The 17893-nt window shown below is 27.4% G+C and overlaps 1 pseudogene across 1 annotated transcript in view; it reads right to left on the bottom strand.

The window, feature by feature from the left end:
* Nucleotides 1-617: 617 nt before the first annotated feature.
* LOC107064352 (ATP-binding cassette subfamily G member 4 pseudogene) overlaps nucleotides 618-17893 on the bottom strand; it is a 29125-nt pseudogene continuing 11849 nt past the window's right edge. Inside the window, exons 2-3 of the transcript XR_016178503.1 lie at nucleotides 12977-16635; nucleotides 618-3619 (exon numbers count right to left, since the gene is read on the bottom strand). The product of XR_016178503.1 is annotated as an ATP-binding cassette subfamily G member 4 pseudogene (transcript). The remainder of the gene's footprint in view (nucleotides 3620-12976; nucleotides 16636-17893) is intronic.

Raw genomic sequence — 17893 nt, 5'->3', positions numbered from 1 at the left:
TCGTGTGAATGGTCGTTAAGGATACTGGATCGATTTCCCCTTGACGTATACGTTATGTATACATCCGCAAAGAGGAATATTCGATTATTATTCATAATTAACGAATCATGGAAGAAAACAAATATTATATATACATATATATATTATTGAAAGGATGAGCGTTAGCGAGAAAGAGTGAGAGTGAGAAAAGTGTACCGATTGAGAAAGAAAGAAAAAAAATGTATAATTATCACTAGTAATATTATTATCTCTATAATAAATGTGCCATTTTTTCCATAACCATTAGCTTTTAATGATCTTTCGATTACTTCGCGCCCTCCTTAACCAATTATCAAAGATAAAAATTTACATTTTTAGGAAACATTTCAAGTAACTTTATCTATGTACAGTATTCTTTTTTTTCTTTCTCATTCGTAATTTTATTTGTACATTGTATACTCTCAATATTAGATAATATTAATATCGATATTCGATTATACTCCCGTTTTTTTAAATTTATTTTCTTTTCGCTAAGAATACGCATATACCCCTTTCGTTTTAAGTTTTTCGTTATACGTATAATTTTTTTTACACATAATTAAATGATATTAGGTTTTAGGATAGTTTTAACATAAAAATACAGTGTAGATATGTTTTTTATATTATTAACAAAAAGTAATCATATTCATCGAACATTTTCGTATCATTAAGTTTTTGGTCATTTTTTGACAAAAACAATTCAAAAGCAGAATAATTTTTTGTTCAATCATACGTCTCACTATTTTTCACACATCCAGTTTACATTAAAAAATGCTAATAAAAAAAATAACAAATGTATGCACCAATTAAATATGAAACTCGTTTTCGTTTTTAATTTAGTGTCCATATTTATAATATAACATTTTCATACCGTATTTTACATTAATCGTACTCTTCCTTTCTTCTTTTACGTTTATTATGATAAATTAGAAAAAATTCAAGCGCATATGTATTTAATTTATTACTTTATACATATTGAAAATACGCGTGAATAATTTATTAAAATAATATCTAACCTTATTGCTTACACTTATCATTATACTTTACAGCGTACATATTTTAACGGTGCAGTGTATAATAATTTAACAATTAAACTAATTGAACGATAAGGATATTCTATATAATTTATTAGTAACTAAGTGAGAAGACTGATTATCTCATTTATTTTCCTATAACCATCAGAAACTTAATCCTATAGTGGTAAATATAAATGAATTCACTTTATTTTAGTAAATGATTCAACTATAAAATTAAATTGATAAAATCGTCGTTATAAGTTCTTTAGACGAAATTATACAAATATGTGAATAATATTATATATTTAAAAAAAAAATTTTATTTAGACTAACTAAGTAGTCGTTTCATATAATTGATAAAGATCTTTTCAACATGTAATAAGCGAGAATTCGATAAAAAAGAAAATTGATGATTAGAATCATAACATCGTACCAATATCCTCCAGCAGTTATTCCCATTTCCAGAAATATAGATTGAGGTATACGATGACTACAAAATGTGAGACTAGGACAATTAAGTTTCTCACGGCCGTGCCCATATATTGTGTCAATTAAACCGTTTAAGGAGTACCTCAAATAACTTAAGTAACTAAAATAGTAGATGTATTTATGCATATGATGGAAGAAAACGAAAAAACCGGCGAGCATGAAAAAAACACACGTCAATATCACACTTACGAAGGTACCATTTACAGGATTGATTGCAGAACCGATAATGAGTCCGAAGCTATCAGCAATAAGTGTTGTCAAACCAGAGATTCCTATGAACATGAGTATTCTACTCCAATCTAGTGGTTGACTACTAAGAACGTATGAAATGACACATACGATGAGAGTGATAATTAGTTGAACAGGTAAATTAGCTATTAGCATAGCCAAATAGTAAGTCTTCAGGTTATACCAATTATTAAATCTCTCTTTCTTCAATAATCCTATTTGTAAAGGGAATTTCAGCACGCTTGGCATCATACTGGTATATGTGATATAAATAAGGATGATCATTAAGAAACCAATATTGCTGATGACTTTGTTACTCTCGTTACCAACACTGATAAAGAACAAACCGAAAATCAAACCTACAACAAAATTAATAAATACCTTGAGATACACGATAGTCCAATCTCTGTAAAATTCTACGAAGTAACGATTGACTAAAATACAAAATCTCGTAAATTCGGATGGTTTTTTAATCAGAACGAGCGTTTTTTCTTTTTCTTTGTAATTTTGACTGTCGTTCTGTGTCATCAATTTCGTCGGGGTATTTGTAAACCAGGTTTTATTATTCTCCATTGCTGCAATGAGTTGATCTTTAAAATTTCCGTATTCGTTGCTTATGACTTCTATCATATAATCTGCAGGATTATGATATTTTGGACAGTATAGACCAAAATTTTGAAAGTACTCTATTACATTGACAGCCGCTCCGTCATACATGCACTGTCCATCGCTTAGCAAATAAACGTGATTGATCATTTCAAAAATAGCCGCACTAGGTTGATGGATCGTACAGACTATAGTATGTCCGTTCTTTGCTAATTTTTGAAGCATTGTAACGCATTGAAAAGAGGAAGAGGAATCCAAGCCAGTCGTAGGCTCGTCTAAAAACATCACCGGAGGATTATCAATAAGCTCCAACGCGACGCTCAATCTCTTTTTCTGTCCACCGCTTAGTTTATTTATATGCGTGTTTTTGCTCTGCATTAAATCTAACTCATTTAAAATATCATCAATTAGTATTTGTTTGATATTTTTACTAAGGCTATTATCAATCTTTAAATTGGCCGACATAATCATTAATTCGTTCACCGTGAAGAGACTAGGTAATTGATCATCTTGCAATATATAACAGGATTGTTTCTTGTATAAGTTCCAGGACTTCTTTTCTTTTCCGTTAATAAGATAATTTATTTCGCCTGTCAAGTTCTTATTTCGTATAAATCCTGTCAAAATATTTAATAAGGTCGACTTGCCAGCTCCTGACGGACCCATAATACTTGTAATTTCACCTGATTTGAAAATTCCATTGATCCCATGAATAATCTTTTTTTTGAACCACGAATTCCATCCTGAACTGAATACACCACATTAAGAAATTCAATATCTATCGAATCAAATTTCGAAATATTCATTAACACTGAGCGACTATACATTTTAAACGACTATTCTTTCTTCTTTCTTCCACTATATAATGACTTTGTAAATATTAATTTTTTACAGGCGTATTATATATGTTCTTATTAAGATTTTTTTCACAATATTTCTTCAACACTGAGCTCTATTGAATTTTTATGATTTTCTTTGAAGTGAATAAATTACTATAGTTCAAACACTAATAATTAACATTTGCAATTCAATAATTGATTTGTCTGCTTATTGTTTCTTTGCTACATGTTTTTATCTATTTGTTTCTTTTTTTTCTTTTTTGCTTATCTTAGCGTTTTCTATTTCTTTTTCTGCTTTTTATGTAGCAGTATTTTATAACGATTTTCTTATCTTTCCAGTATTTTTCTTAGAATTAATTATATATTTAAACATACGTCATTTATTTTTTCTCAGTTCTTATTCTCATTCTGTCTGTCGAAAACCTGGAAAAAATATGATTAATTTTCAAAATTAGTTATATCGGAAAAATAAAAATGATGATTATTATTATTCGTAAATGATTATTAATGATAAATAAAATATCATTAATCAAATAATGAAAATTAATGATAAATATAATTGAGACAATTAATAGTAAACATTAATTCAAATAAGGATATTAAATAGTTACAAAATTAACTAATATTTAGTATATCGGACGATGTTAGTCTCATTGTAAAATAAGACTTTTTATGCCGAGAGTCTGGACGATATTGAGATTCATTGATTATCAATAAAAACTAAACGCAATAAAAATAACAAAAATTTAGAATTTATTTATGTATGATAAGTTTCGAATCAATTATCAATGCATAAATCAGCAACGCATTTTCTGCGTTTATATCACGCGTCACGTTTTTGTGATTCTTAATTCGAACGTTTTGATAAGAAATATTTCCTGATTAAGCGAACGGCGAGTTTGTTTTTTTTTACTGCCGTGCTAAGAAACATATATTTGTTTCACATAAAGTTACATATAATAATATTACGTGGGAAACCAAACAAATTAACTAACACATATATGCATCCATCGTTCTTACTGGAGAACTTTACCAAACCCATATATGCGTTCATCGCTTCATAATGGTTAAATAAATTAGTTATTTGTATTTGTTAATGCAAATAATACAATTTTCCATTAATAATGTTATTAATAATAATTGAATTGCAAGTACGGAAAATAGTGTTTCGGATGAGAACGAGTCACTATGTTTACAGAGTCTTCCACTTAAATAGAATACCTTAAATACATCGTTTATTTCGTGCTATAGAAGAAAATATCAGAGGAAAAAATATTCTGTTCGAAGGTGATGGGCCGAATTTTCTCAACGTCATCGTATTTTTTAAAAATAGGATTACATATTTTCACTACAACAGCTTATAACTTATAAAAAAACGAATCCAAAAAGGTGCAATATGTTAACCTGCAAGTGACCTAGTGACAAATGTTTGTCAGAAACTTCAGTACGCGACCGGGGAACGGTAAATGGAGAAATAAATGCAAATCAATGTGTAAGAAACTCATACAAGCAAAAAATCGGTTCATGGACAAGAGACAACATTTCACAATTTATTCAACATATTGCACCTCGTTGAATTTTTTTTTTTTTTGAAAGCTATAGAACTGTAGCAGTGAAAATATGTATTCCCACTTAAAAATAATACGAAGACCCTGAAATCTCGAAAAATATTGCCTTACGAAAAAAAATTCGGCCCGTCATCTTCGAACAGAAAATTTTTTTTCTTTGACACTTTTTCTATCGCACGAAATAAGCGATATATTTAAGGTAGTTTAGTTAAACAAAAGAGACCTTGAATATATCTACTTATTCGTTTATATAAAGTGATTGCAGATAAAAAGAAAAGAGTATTATGAAATGCATAATTAGTTGAATATTTATTACTTCAATCAACTGGTTAGATTCATTATAATAATATACTTTCAATGAACGATAGATCGAATATACAATTTCCATGTGTAAGTATTTATGCAAATAAGTTATACTTATTTACAAACACACTTATATGACGTAATAGAAACATAGAAATTTTGTAATTGCCACTGTCCAGACACTTGTGTCATGATTTCGTAATTGAGTATATTTATAAACATAGTTACAGAAGAAAAATTTTGTTCATAACATCATGGAAATTGTAAAGGCTTATCGTTGTTTTCCATTCAAATTTAAATTGATTGTCGATAGTCGTTAATCAAATATGTTTTTTATTCGTTGTTTCATGATATCTTATTATTGCCAAAAATATTTTATCGTTTTGTTTTATAATATGACGGTTTTAAATGTCAATTATAACAAATCGTTTGCCAGTCAAATTTTCCTTAATCAATTGTGATACTTGATGCATTAAATATTCAACAATTTTAACATTATTTGATCATGGGTAACTCAATTGTAATTTAATCAAATTGATATAACGTTTAATTTGAATATATATATATAAATAATACTGCATTAAATCATTTAAATTTGGAAAGTTCCAAAATCACATGGAGACCAAGATATCTTTAATGTCACCTTATAAAAATCAAATGAAAACAATAATAAATTTAAGAATACTAAAGATACTCTTACTGTGAGATAATTAAGTAATATATTTCATCAACATGATAAAGTTACAAACAAAGCAAAAAAAGAAATGAAAAATAATTTCGATTTTTATTTCATTTTTACGATTCTGTTTGACGTCTTGAAAGTGTTTAATTTGTTTAAAACGTTCATATTTTATAAGAGAAACAAACCACGAAACTAGCGAGAAAATTTAATCGCAACTATTTATAGTATTCTTTCTTTTAATGTTTTTAATCTTATCTATATGAATGCGTCTGGGTACTTTAGATTAAATTAAAACTGTAACGAGAGTCGTCGCACGAATGATCTATGTATAATGGATTCTGTAATTTATGCTACGCATTGATCTTATACGTTTGTCATTAAATTACAATGTATAAAACTTCTGTTACGATTCGTGGAATCGCTATGCTCATACAATTATCAGTTTATTTTGTTATGGTTTCTTTGTTTCTTTTTTTCTTCTCCTTCTTTTAATTCCCTAATCATCATGCACTTTTACGTTTTTACTTTTCCCGTTCTATATAATATGGCATTTGATTACGACGATTCAATATTGAAATATAGCAAATCAATGAACTCCTGTTAGTGTTATAATATGTTGATCCAATCAAAATTATTCATTTTATAAAATATATATTTTATGTTGCATTATGTATGCACATTATACGTTTTATAAATACCAATTATATATATATAAGTTAAGATTAAAATTATTTTCGATCAAAAAAATCTTGTAATCAAATTACTGCAGAAGGAGCAATATTATACTGTAATAAACTATAAAAGTAAGGTTTATTTTGGAAAACATTTTGCAATATCTTTTTGGTTATCCTTATATAATCAAATAAAAAAAATTAAATAAAGTATTTGCGAATTTCTTTTACATGTTGTTTGTCGAAAAGATAATTGATGTATGTTATCTTTAATTTCATAATAATGTACGTAAACAATTACGTGTGTAATAAAAAATATGATGATATTCTGAGCTCTGAATTTAAGGTTCGTTAAAAACAATTTACATTATTGTAAAATTTAGCGTATTACGAAAAAATTCATTTTCTTCTAAAGACAAAATGATAACACGTGTACAATAATAAAATAATATTTAAAATATATTCTTTTGCTAATAATAATTACTTTTATGCAATTCGTGATCGAAAATTTCATTTTTTGAGCGTTAGATGACAGTTGAAAAATGGCCAATTTTAATGCCTAAAGTATACGGAAATATTATAACGCAAAGTGCTGTAATAATATATTATTAGGCGAGCTGAAATTGCAGAAATGTTACTGCACGAGCTGAAGTTGCACATATGAGTGAACATCATTTATTATCATTAATTTAAGCGATTGATATTTTAAAAATATACATGCAATATTTAAGTAGAATTATTGCTAAATATTAATTATAATAATAATTATGAATGGAGAAATTATACGACCGAATTTTTATAATTAATAAAGATTCTATGATTTATGTATTTATGTTCTTGTCACGAATTGCATAAAATATTTTGTTAGCAACAAGTCCGAAAAATGGCAAATTTGATATAGGTAATTTTCAAAATTTTCCTTTGTTTGTATTGTATTGCAAGGAAACTCATGTCTTTTTTCCACTGGTTTTCTTGCGACACGACAAACCCTATCGGCTCATTAAGAAAATAAAACTTATACCATAATTTGCTACTTCTCGCACTTGTAGCATAAATAGAGCTATCCAAATACATTTACCTATTTAATAATAAGTACATTTTTCGTTGTTTTTTATTACTTTTATTATACGATTTGCTGTTGGTTTGTAAAAATTTTTAATATAATTTTGATTTAAGATATCTCATTTTTATGCAATAGCATTTTAAAATTTTTCTATGTTTTGATACTGCTTACCATTCTTATATAAACCGCGAACAAATTATGATCAGTAATTTTTTATAATATTGAGGTCTGGAATTGACGCTGTTTCTTTCTTCTCATTTATAATCGAATTGTTAAAATTGTTTATTTTCACATGTCATGGAAATACTATTGAAATTCATTATAACCATCCAAGTTAAATTTGTTTTTGTCTAAAAATACTATTATTTTTTATAACTTTTTCCAAAGTGGCAACGCTATTGAATGCAATCCATATTCACGGAAAATCTTACGTTAACACATTTGCTGGTTGGTACAATTTAGTCTTGCAATCAGCTGTAAATTTAAAATATATATTAATAAAAGAACCAAATAAATTATTTTCCTAATGCACGCTTTATTTTGAAAAGTATAGACTTTCTACTATATTGCGTCGTTAAAACAGGTTTCTATTTAAATTTTAGCCTTCAAATATATGGGCATGATAGCACAACTCAATGAGCACTTGAAAGAGTGGCTCTAATACTATATTTTTATATTATTTATTTTGTTGTTAAAAATGAATTAGAAGCTGCATGAAAAATGGCTTTCTTTTCACGATCTAATAATAACGGTCAACAAATAATTTTCTTTTTGCCATATAATCTTCAACATTTTTTTACAAAAATTATCTATTAATTTACAACTTCTTTTTATTATTTTCGATATCTTACTAGTGATAAGACTTTGATATGATTACTCTATTGATTCTTTTAATTTAAAAAAACTATTTTTTTCGAATTCGTTTAATTTTTTTCTGCTTTCTATTTTTACAAAAGGCAAATTAAATTACTGAAAATACCTCCAGTTAGTTATTGAATGACACTCAGCTTATAGTATCTTCATTAAAACAAAAAATTTTGTTGAGATTTCAATTTTCTAATCTAATTACCCTAGTAGCACAAAATATTGAATACATATGTATTTAATATTAAAAAGACATTAAATATCTCTTTTATTTTATTAATTTAACCAAATGTTAATGAAATCAATTAACACCAACTAATAAATGAAACCAAATTAAATTTAATATTAGTTATTATTAATATAGTTTTATGTATTCTGATGTATTCTGATACTGTGTTACAATGTGAGATGTATTCTGTTATTCTATTACAATGAAAATTAGTGTGGTGTTAGGTGTGTAGGAACGTTGCTGACCGGTCACGAGTTAACTCGTGATGAACTTTTTCTTCATATTACTCTAATTAACTTAAAAGGAAAACGCAGCGAAAATAAATATTACAATAGTAACAGATTATTTTGTACTATAGTTATACTGTTTATCATACGAAGAAGAAATATTTAAAGTCTAATAATAAGTAAAATTTATTAAAAATTTCTTATATTGTTTTAATTTTCAATTCAATTACGAAGTAATAGCCGGTGATATGAGATAAATTCTTAAAAAAATAGCCGGTCAACAAAGTGTTAAATAAAACATCGATAAATTTTTTCTTTCTCTCATTGAATATTTATATTATCATCGATAGTCATCTTTTTAGTTAGATATGATACTTCTTATGACACTTGATATGAATAAATAAAAGTTAATTTTAAGATCTTTCTCATCTGAAATTATTCCGAAATAATAAATCATATCGCTAGATTTTTTTTAAAAAGGAATTTATCAACGAATCAACTTTTTTGTTTTATGGTCAGTAGCTGATGTTTTATTTAGATTTTTTCGAGCCATCAAAACTAATAAATCTTCTTAGAAAAGATTTTGCAATTGGAGCAAGTTTAAAAATCTTTAAATTTGTCAAGATTTATTAAAAAATTGTTAAAACAAAAATAAGAATAGTATATATTTCGAAATAAAACACTTTTTGCTTTGAACTACAAAAAATAATGAAGATATCAACTTCAATTGAAAAGAAGTTTTTTAAGTAAATAACATAAAAAAAGAAAAACAATTTAGAAAAAAAATACGACTCATTTGGTGGATTATACAAAAAGTTATAAGCATTTAAAAAATATACTTTAATTTTTGAAAAAAATTCTTATTTCGAAACACAATGGTCGTTAAAATTTCAAAGAATTCTGTTTTTTTCCACTTTAGTGGCATATAAATTAGTACGGAATGGCCTATGGGCATATCCTTCGCATATATGCAAAACTCTATAACATTTGGAATTAAATGTATTTTAAAAAACTGCATATTTTAAATTCATAAGTTTTAACTTTTTCATAACTATTGTAAATATTCTCTAATGTTCTTTTTATTTTTTTATTTTTTAATCGTATATTGTTGAAATTGTCTATATATTTATTGTACTTCGTGGATAATTCGTTCCTACAAATATTTTTAATTTGCCATATATTCTTGGAAAATTTGGTACGATTTGTTCGAGCTGCCAAATATATTTTTATTCGAAGTGAGACGAAGAATGAAAAGATCCTTGAAATATAAACGACCTTAAAAACCGGTTTTTTCACAAAGTATTTTTATAACGAAATCTGCTTAAAATAAAATAAGAGAGTTTCGAATTTTCTATTACTAGAATATTAATCGATGAACCTTTGTCCTTAATATATAATTATACAAAGATATTGTTTAACAAATTTATTTGTTCAGTAAGCGATTTTTAATGAAACTGCTCGAATAATTTATCCATTTATTTAGTAATTTCTTGAAATCATTTTTATAAAATGTGCACGTAATTTTCAGAATAAATGTGAATAAAAATAAAAATAACCTTGAATTCTCTTCTACGCTTTTAAATATGTAAAAAAAATAAGCATCACAATATGCTTTCCAATTATCCTTTATGCCATACACGCAAGTTTTGTACTATATAACAATTTTGTTATATTATTACATTATTACATTATTACATTATATAACAGATATTGAAGAAGGTAGATAGAGTAACTATCTTTGAATGTGAATATCTGAAGAATAAATGTCTTAAATGAAATATATAAAAAAATTAAAGAGAATTAAGTTGACCTTGAAATCTTGTAAGAAGATGACTTTGAGAAAAAATTGCTTCAATCTTCCAATGCCGTCTCGGTTTTAATGCAACTTTATCCTTGAAAATTTTTTAATTCGATTGTAAACAAAGGTGATATTTAAGTTTTCTCCTTATTACGAATTATCCTGCATACCCAATTCCTATTGAACTACATTTCCTAACCTGTGCCGTTCCTTTGCCAGTAAATAAGTTTATCAATTAATATTGATACACTTAATAATGGATCTTCATTTATTTTTCTTAGAATATTCTTTCTGTTATGTATATCATCCTTGGGATATTATGTCAACTCTATATAAATCTCATTAACATTTTCTAGTAATATCTCATATACTATGCAATTATTTAGATTCTATACAGTAACAATTTTTTTACATGATTTTCTTTTACTATTATGAAAAGTCATAAGTGGGCATATGCAGAAATTAATATTATTTTTACATGCCATTATGACACGCAGAAATTCAATTGCAGTTGACGTTATGAAGCTTAATCATGTCTGAAAAAAATTGTAAAAGCTGGTACATTTATAAATTCTATAATATTTAATTTTAAATATTTTTAATTATTTAAATAAATTTTATTTATTTATTTCTTAATTTTAAATCGAGATCTCCTTGAATACTTGTTCTATTTTATATGTCGTGGACCTTAAAATTTAATCATTTAGAAAAATACAGAAAAGAGAAAGCAATTTCTTAAATATTTTATAACAAACACCAAATAAGAACAATAATTTAAATGTAAATATATGACCATTATCACTACCATTTTCAAAATTAATCAAATATTTTTTATATTTACCGATTTCAAATAGATAATATTTATCATTAGTAAGAATCTATTATATAAAACGAAAGTAAAATAGATACAGAAAAAAGAATTCGAGAGAAAAATAAACGAAATAAAAAATCATGTAGTTATAAAAAAAATGTTCGATTTCAAAATTTGCTTTCTCATTTGCTAATTTACATAAATATTATACCTAAAGGAGTCAGCAAATCATGTTCCCTAATGTACGGGATCAAACTTGGTACATCAGTAATATACCTTTAGGGTGTTCACTCATTAAAATATGAGGAGACAATTGCTTACTAATTCCGAGAAATAATAGCCAAGATTTAATAACTCTCATAGTTTTGTTGACCTATTTATTTGTTAATACATTAAAATAATTATCAAGTAACTTAAATATGTAAGGATTAGCGTATTCATTCATTGACTCAACAATTGAATTCGATTCTGCTTGTGAGAATTAGAATTTCTTTTTAATAATTTTAACATAAATTAATAATTATAAATATTATCATATATTATTACGGGCAATCTTAGTAATGTAAATGTAGTGGCAACGAAGTATTAGCAGAACGTATATGAATAATGACGGATGAAAAAGAGAGAATAAAAATTATTGCGTAAAATGATAGTTAATATTTATTTATGCGATTTTTTTTAGAGTATAAATTATTAGCATATCCGTTAGTTATGATTCGTAAACGTTTCTTGTCTTCTACACACTACACCTGTCACATTATTCGATAAATTTGATGAAACATTTAATTTTAAATTAGAAAGATTATTGCTCCGCAGCAAGCCAATTATTATTACAAACAGGAATAATAGGAATGAACAAACGTTACGTTAGTCTGAAGTGGATGATAAGAAGAAGGAAATGTATGATGTATCTACGCACGGTACAACGATCTCTATTATGCTACCAGCAAAAATGGAATGATATATTTCATATATCAATATATATGTACAAGTATCGAAACATTTCACAATCGATCTACATACATATTATATATTATATGATACGCATTATTTGCATTGGATATTATTTGAAATTTCTATCACAAGTAGATTAAATAGTATTTTTATTTATACAAAATATTGCTATCACTTTTGATTATTTTGAATTATTGGATGAGTTATATTATGTAATCATTTATCTATTACTGTGAATTATGTATATATAAACGGCTTAGAGTTCAAAAGTTCAAAAATAAAAAATTTGACAAAATTTCATAATAAATTGGTTTCAAAAATTTTTGGTTTCTTAATTCTATCAGAAAATTATATAAAGTTTTATTTAAAGGATAAGTAAAATATTTTTCTTACATTTAGAAAAAAAAATTTCAATTTTATATTTCAATTGTTAGCCTCCAGCAAATTCATATATTATTTAGTTTTTCTTGCAAAAATCTAGTTATTTAATACATTAACTAATTTAAAAGATTTAACGATATCGAATATCGATTGCAAGGATAAAAAAGAAATATTTATTTATGATAACATAATATGAAATAGAATTTTTACAATAAGAAAGATATATTACCTTTTTTTACTAAATTTCGTGATGTTATACTTGGAAGATAAAAAGAAAAGAAAGTAATAAAACTTGCAGATGCTACGAAAAATTAATATGGATCACTCGCGAGCTCAATTCGAATCGAATGTGTTATATTGCAAAATTCTCGAAAAGCAAGCGAACGAACGTTTGCGTTGCTTCAATGAACTGTTTTTCTTCCCGCGAAAAATCGACCGAAAGACACGATCGCTCACGAGTGTTTACGACAAGCTAGCTTTAGAACGCAACCGATGCAGCTTATTATCCCCTCCACAATCACAATTCTGTAAAACATATATCGTTCGCACAATAGTATGTTTGTACTGTTTCTTCTCATTTCAAATATTATACTTTCATTTTTTGTCTTAGCATTTTTTTTAAACGCATTGAACCTTTTAATATACAACTTCAAATATCTCGTAAACTATTGACATTTCGATGACCTTTACCTTATACTTTTTTACGCAGAATAAGAAAAGGAATCAAATAGTGTAAAAAAAAAATATAAAGTTCCATTTAAAAAAAAAGTGCAACTGCATCTAGCGGATGCATCGATGCATTTTCAAAAAAAGTAAGGTCATAAAAAGTTGACATTTGTTGTGCCATATAACTTTTTCCTTTATGATTTTTTTCTATTGTTACTTAAAAAAAAGTTATTACCCGCCCCCGTTCCAAAAATCACCCTGTATATACATGCATACTCATTTTTCCTGGATTAGTTGAAACAACTTTTTATCGATAAAAAATACCAGAACAATAAATCTTTATTCAAATTCAAAGAGTAGTAACATATTTAAATTCATTGTAGAGATTTTCTTATTCTCGGTCTCCTCTTTATACACGAGCGTTTTTATTTGCTCCCACTTTTCTACGTATACTGTAATTGTAATACAAAAGAATACAATGTATGTACAGGTAGTATATACGTTTGAAATGTAACTTCCGTACCTAACTCTTCTAGTTTCACAGTTTCTCTTTTAGCTATTAGATTATATTTATTTTTCCTATGTTTCATTTTAGCTATTCTTATTAATATTGGTATAAGGTATACTATAGTAGAGCATACTATCTCGGTTGTAATTACATTTAAGAAAAAATTGTAATATTATATTATTATATCATTCGGAATTATATTAAAATATACACATATAATTTTATATGTGTATGTAAATCATGGCAATTATATCTCGGTTTTTATAAATACAAAGTATAATGTAATAAAAAAAAGGCTTCATATAAATATATAAGACATATTCCTCATAAAATACTTACAATGTCATGTCAATAAATTTATATCTGTGTAACTGTTAGTATTTATTAGCATTTTTATTTGCATAGTTCTCTAATTAATTTTTTAAGTATTTATTAGATCGCAATCGCATAATTGAACATTGCATTTCATTACTTATAACTATTATTATTATTATTATTGGAGTTAAATTTTAAACTAGTTTTTATATTTTCCACAGGCTAATAATTATTAATAATTTATTTAATTTACATTGATTTTATATTGCATAATATAATAATACAAAAATACAGATTGTTTGATGTAAAATGTCAAGGTTGTCGATTAGGTTATCTTTATATTATTATAAAACTTATGTATTATTTGCGTATATATCTTTTTAAATCCTAAATGATAAACACATATGATAATAAAACTTTTTATAATTAGTTGGAACTTCTGTTAATGCTAACATTATAATATTTATGTACATATTATGTATGTAATAAATTCTAAATGATTAGAATTGAAACATTGAGACTGATTGACTCTTATGTATAAAAATTGTCGTGCTTTATTGTACGTGCTTATGACAAATCTATTGCATTTATTATACGAATTATTTCATTTAATGAAATATTTCTTTGCTTGGTCAGTATATATCATTATTTATTCATGAAAATTTCTACAATACATGTATCTACAGGATTTACTCAACTACTTTTTATGCAATCTGTGGTATATATATATATATATGTGAGAGGTTTTCATTATAATATATATTATGCTTTTTACGTAATTCAGAAAACGTGTATTCTTAGCTGTTATGCAAATAGACATGTACAATTGCCACCACCTGTTAGCTATTTTTATATCCTCGTTATTCATTTATTCATTACAGCAAAAACGATTTTTTTTATATAAAAAAATAAATAAAATTTAATTAGTGAAGCCTATAATAGGAATCAAATTATATTGGTACTTGCGTAAACTTTTATTATTCCATATTTTATACAATATAATAATAACAAAATTGTTAGTCTTAGAACTATTGTAAGATTCGTAGTTATTTAATATAATTTAAGCTATTTCATGAAAACACATATTTTTATAAAGCTTGCCGATAGGACCTTATACCTTCTGAATGAGTTTTGGAATAGTGGTGCATCGGTAATATAGTACAACGTTTGTATCGACTCAGCTTTGCTAAAATATTAAATATTTTAATTAAAAGAAAAACAAAAATGAAATGTTTAGGAAATTTTTAACCATAATAACATAATGTTTTATCGAATGCATTGAATCAATTAAAGTATAATTTTAACTAATTAATTAGTACTATCTTTATAAAATAAGAGCCTACTAAAATCATGTAATTTGAATTTGAAAACATTTATATTATAAAAATAAAATATCTACGATATTTTTTTATCAGATTTTATTAGGCTTATGATAAAACTATAAGTAATGACGAAACATTATCTTCAACCGGAAACTCATAAAAATCTTTGGATACGCCAGTAGATGGTTCTCATATACCTTTGAAAGAGCTCCATTTTTAAAAATTGTAAAGTCGAAACATCCTAATTAGTTTTTATTAATTTCAGTTATTATTCACAATATTTACTCTACTTTGCTTTATCAAATAATAATGTATACAATATTTTGATAAATTTGAAATATAGCGGTAATGCTTTCATCTCTTTTATGTATTGCTGTTTAGTATTTAATGTTTATCGCAGGTATTACCAAATGGACACAGTGCCAAATCGAAGTCACTGTAAATAGAGAACACGTATAATTATAATGAATAAATAGAAGATCATTAATTATTTTCATTAATTCAACAAATTATACGGTTAACTTATGCCAGAACAAAAGAAATGAAAAACAAAAAGAAAAGAATAAAAGATTAAAAACAGGGAAAATTAATTAAAAAATTAAAAAAAAATAAATAAAATCAAAAAGGTAAGATTTTCATTCGTAAACGAATTTTCTGAAAGAAGTAAGGTCTTCCCCTCTGTAACGAAGAGATTATCGATTCTACCTTTTTCTTTCTGCTTTCACCGAGGGCCAAGCTCGTTCATTGTGGGAGGAGGGGAGATAGTGTCAAGAGTAAGAGAGGGGTATTTGAAGTAGTGGACTAAGGGGGTGGACGAGGGGTATCGCTCGAGCGACGGTTGGGTACGGAATTAAAGATGGCGGTACTTTTTCCATTGTCTCACCCCCAGCAGCAAATTCTTTCCCCTTTATTCTTCCATCGTCTACCCTCTTTATCCCCCTTTGCCTTTCCATCGTCTACCTTCTTATCGAGGTTGCTGGCAAAGTAGTAGAAAAATGGGTTGGGCTATCCAATCGTCACGATGGCTCTCGATTTCTTCGAAACGTCTGTGGATATCCATACTGCATAATTGATATTCTAAAAATAAACAGAATTTTGTTTTTACGATCATTTTTAATTGAAAAGAAAAAACAAAATTATTAGGTTGTCTTGCGATTAAAATAACCGAACTTGAGATTCTCTACTTTTCTGTCTTTCTCTAACTCTCTCTCTCTCTCCCTCTCTTTCTCTTTCTCTCTCTCTTTCTTTTTCCGTCTTTTTCCAATTTCTCGGAAAACGCTCTCGTATGAAGTTATTCTATGTCGGAAAAGAGGCATTATTTTTCCCTTTTAATGCCTCACTTGGTATTGACCGACTAACATCGCAGTATTTACGCTGCGCCTCCAACTCGAGTTTCTTCGAGTCGGAGAAAATGCTCGTCTTTGTTTTTATTGCTCGAACGGTGGAAGAGGAGGAGGAGGAGGAGGAGGAGGAGGAGGAGGAGGAGAAGAGGGAGAAAGAGGCAGCGAGTCTAAAGGATGAAACGAAGGGGTTGGAAAGAGGTTACAAGGGGTTGGAAAGAAAAAGAGACAAGAGGAGTGCAGAAACGAGCCAGGGCACAAGAACAGAAGAAGAAAAAGGAGGAAAGGAAAAGCAAATGAGGACTAGCGTTCTTTCTTTCTCTCCTTCTCTCTTTCTCTCTCTCTCTTTCTCTTTTTCTTTTTCCTTCATTCTTTTTCTCTCTTTTTCTTTCGTTCTCTTTTCAGAAGGATGGGGCTAGTAATGCGAAAGGTATGCAAGAAATCGCGAGTCCGCTTCCTCTTCCCAACCAGCCCCTTCCCCCCCCCTCGTTAGTTCACTCCTCCTCAGCACCACCACATCCAACTCCTTTCCACCTTTTCCATTTCCGCAGACTTTTCCGAGCAGCGTCGGAGCAAAAACTTCAAGCGAATCCTTCTGACCGTAAAAGAAAATGACGCTTAAAAAGGAGGAAAATAAAAGAGAACGATGGAAGACGCGAACGCGCGCGCGCTCATACAAGAGTGAGAAGGTAAGAAAAAGAAACTGTTTTTCTCTTTTACGTCAGAATCGAACACGTTCGCATTCTGTTTAAATGTTCGCTTTCAATTCGTTCGATGAATGCGCTGAATCCTCGTTTTAACGAGTTTCTGCCTAATCAAGATAATTGAGATACTACCTACTACTTACCTATCTTTCTACTACCTTCATTGTACGACTTAGTCTGGGATACGTTCACGTGAAAAGTATCGGTGCCGTTTCGCGTTAACGAAACGCGCAAATTTACAAAGTTTCGTCAGAATTATTCCTTAATACTAAAGATCTCTTTTCTTTTTCT

Source organism: Polistes dominula, unplaced genomic scaffold (assembly GCF_049000335.1).
Source record: "Polistes dominula isolate Pdom_NZ unplaced genomic scaffold, Pdom_raw_medaka contig_77, whole genome shotgun sequence".
In the NCBI taxonomy this organism is placed as follows: Eukaryota; Metazoa; Arthropoda; class Insecta; order Hymenoptera; family Vespidae; genus Polistes; species Polistes dominula.
This window is presented reverse-complemented; position numbering and strand designations above follow the sequence as displayed.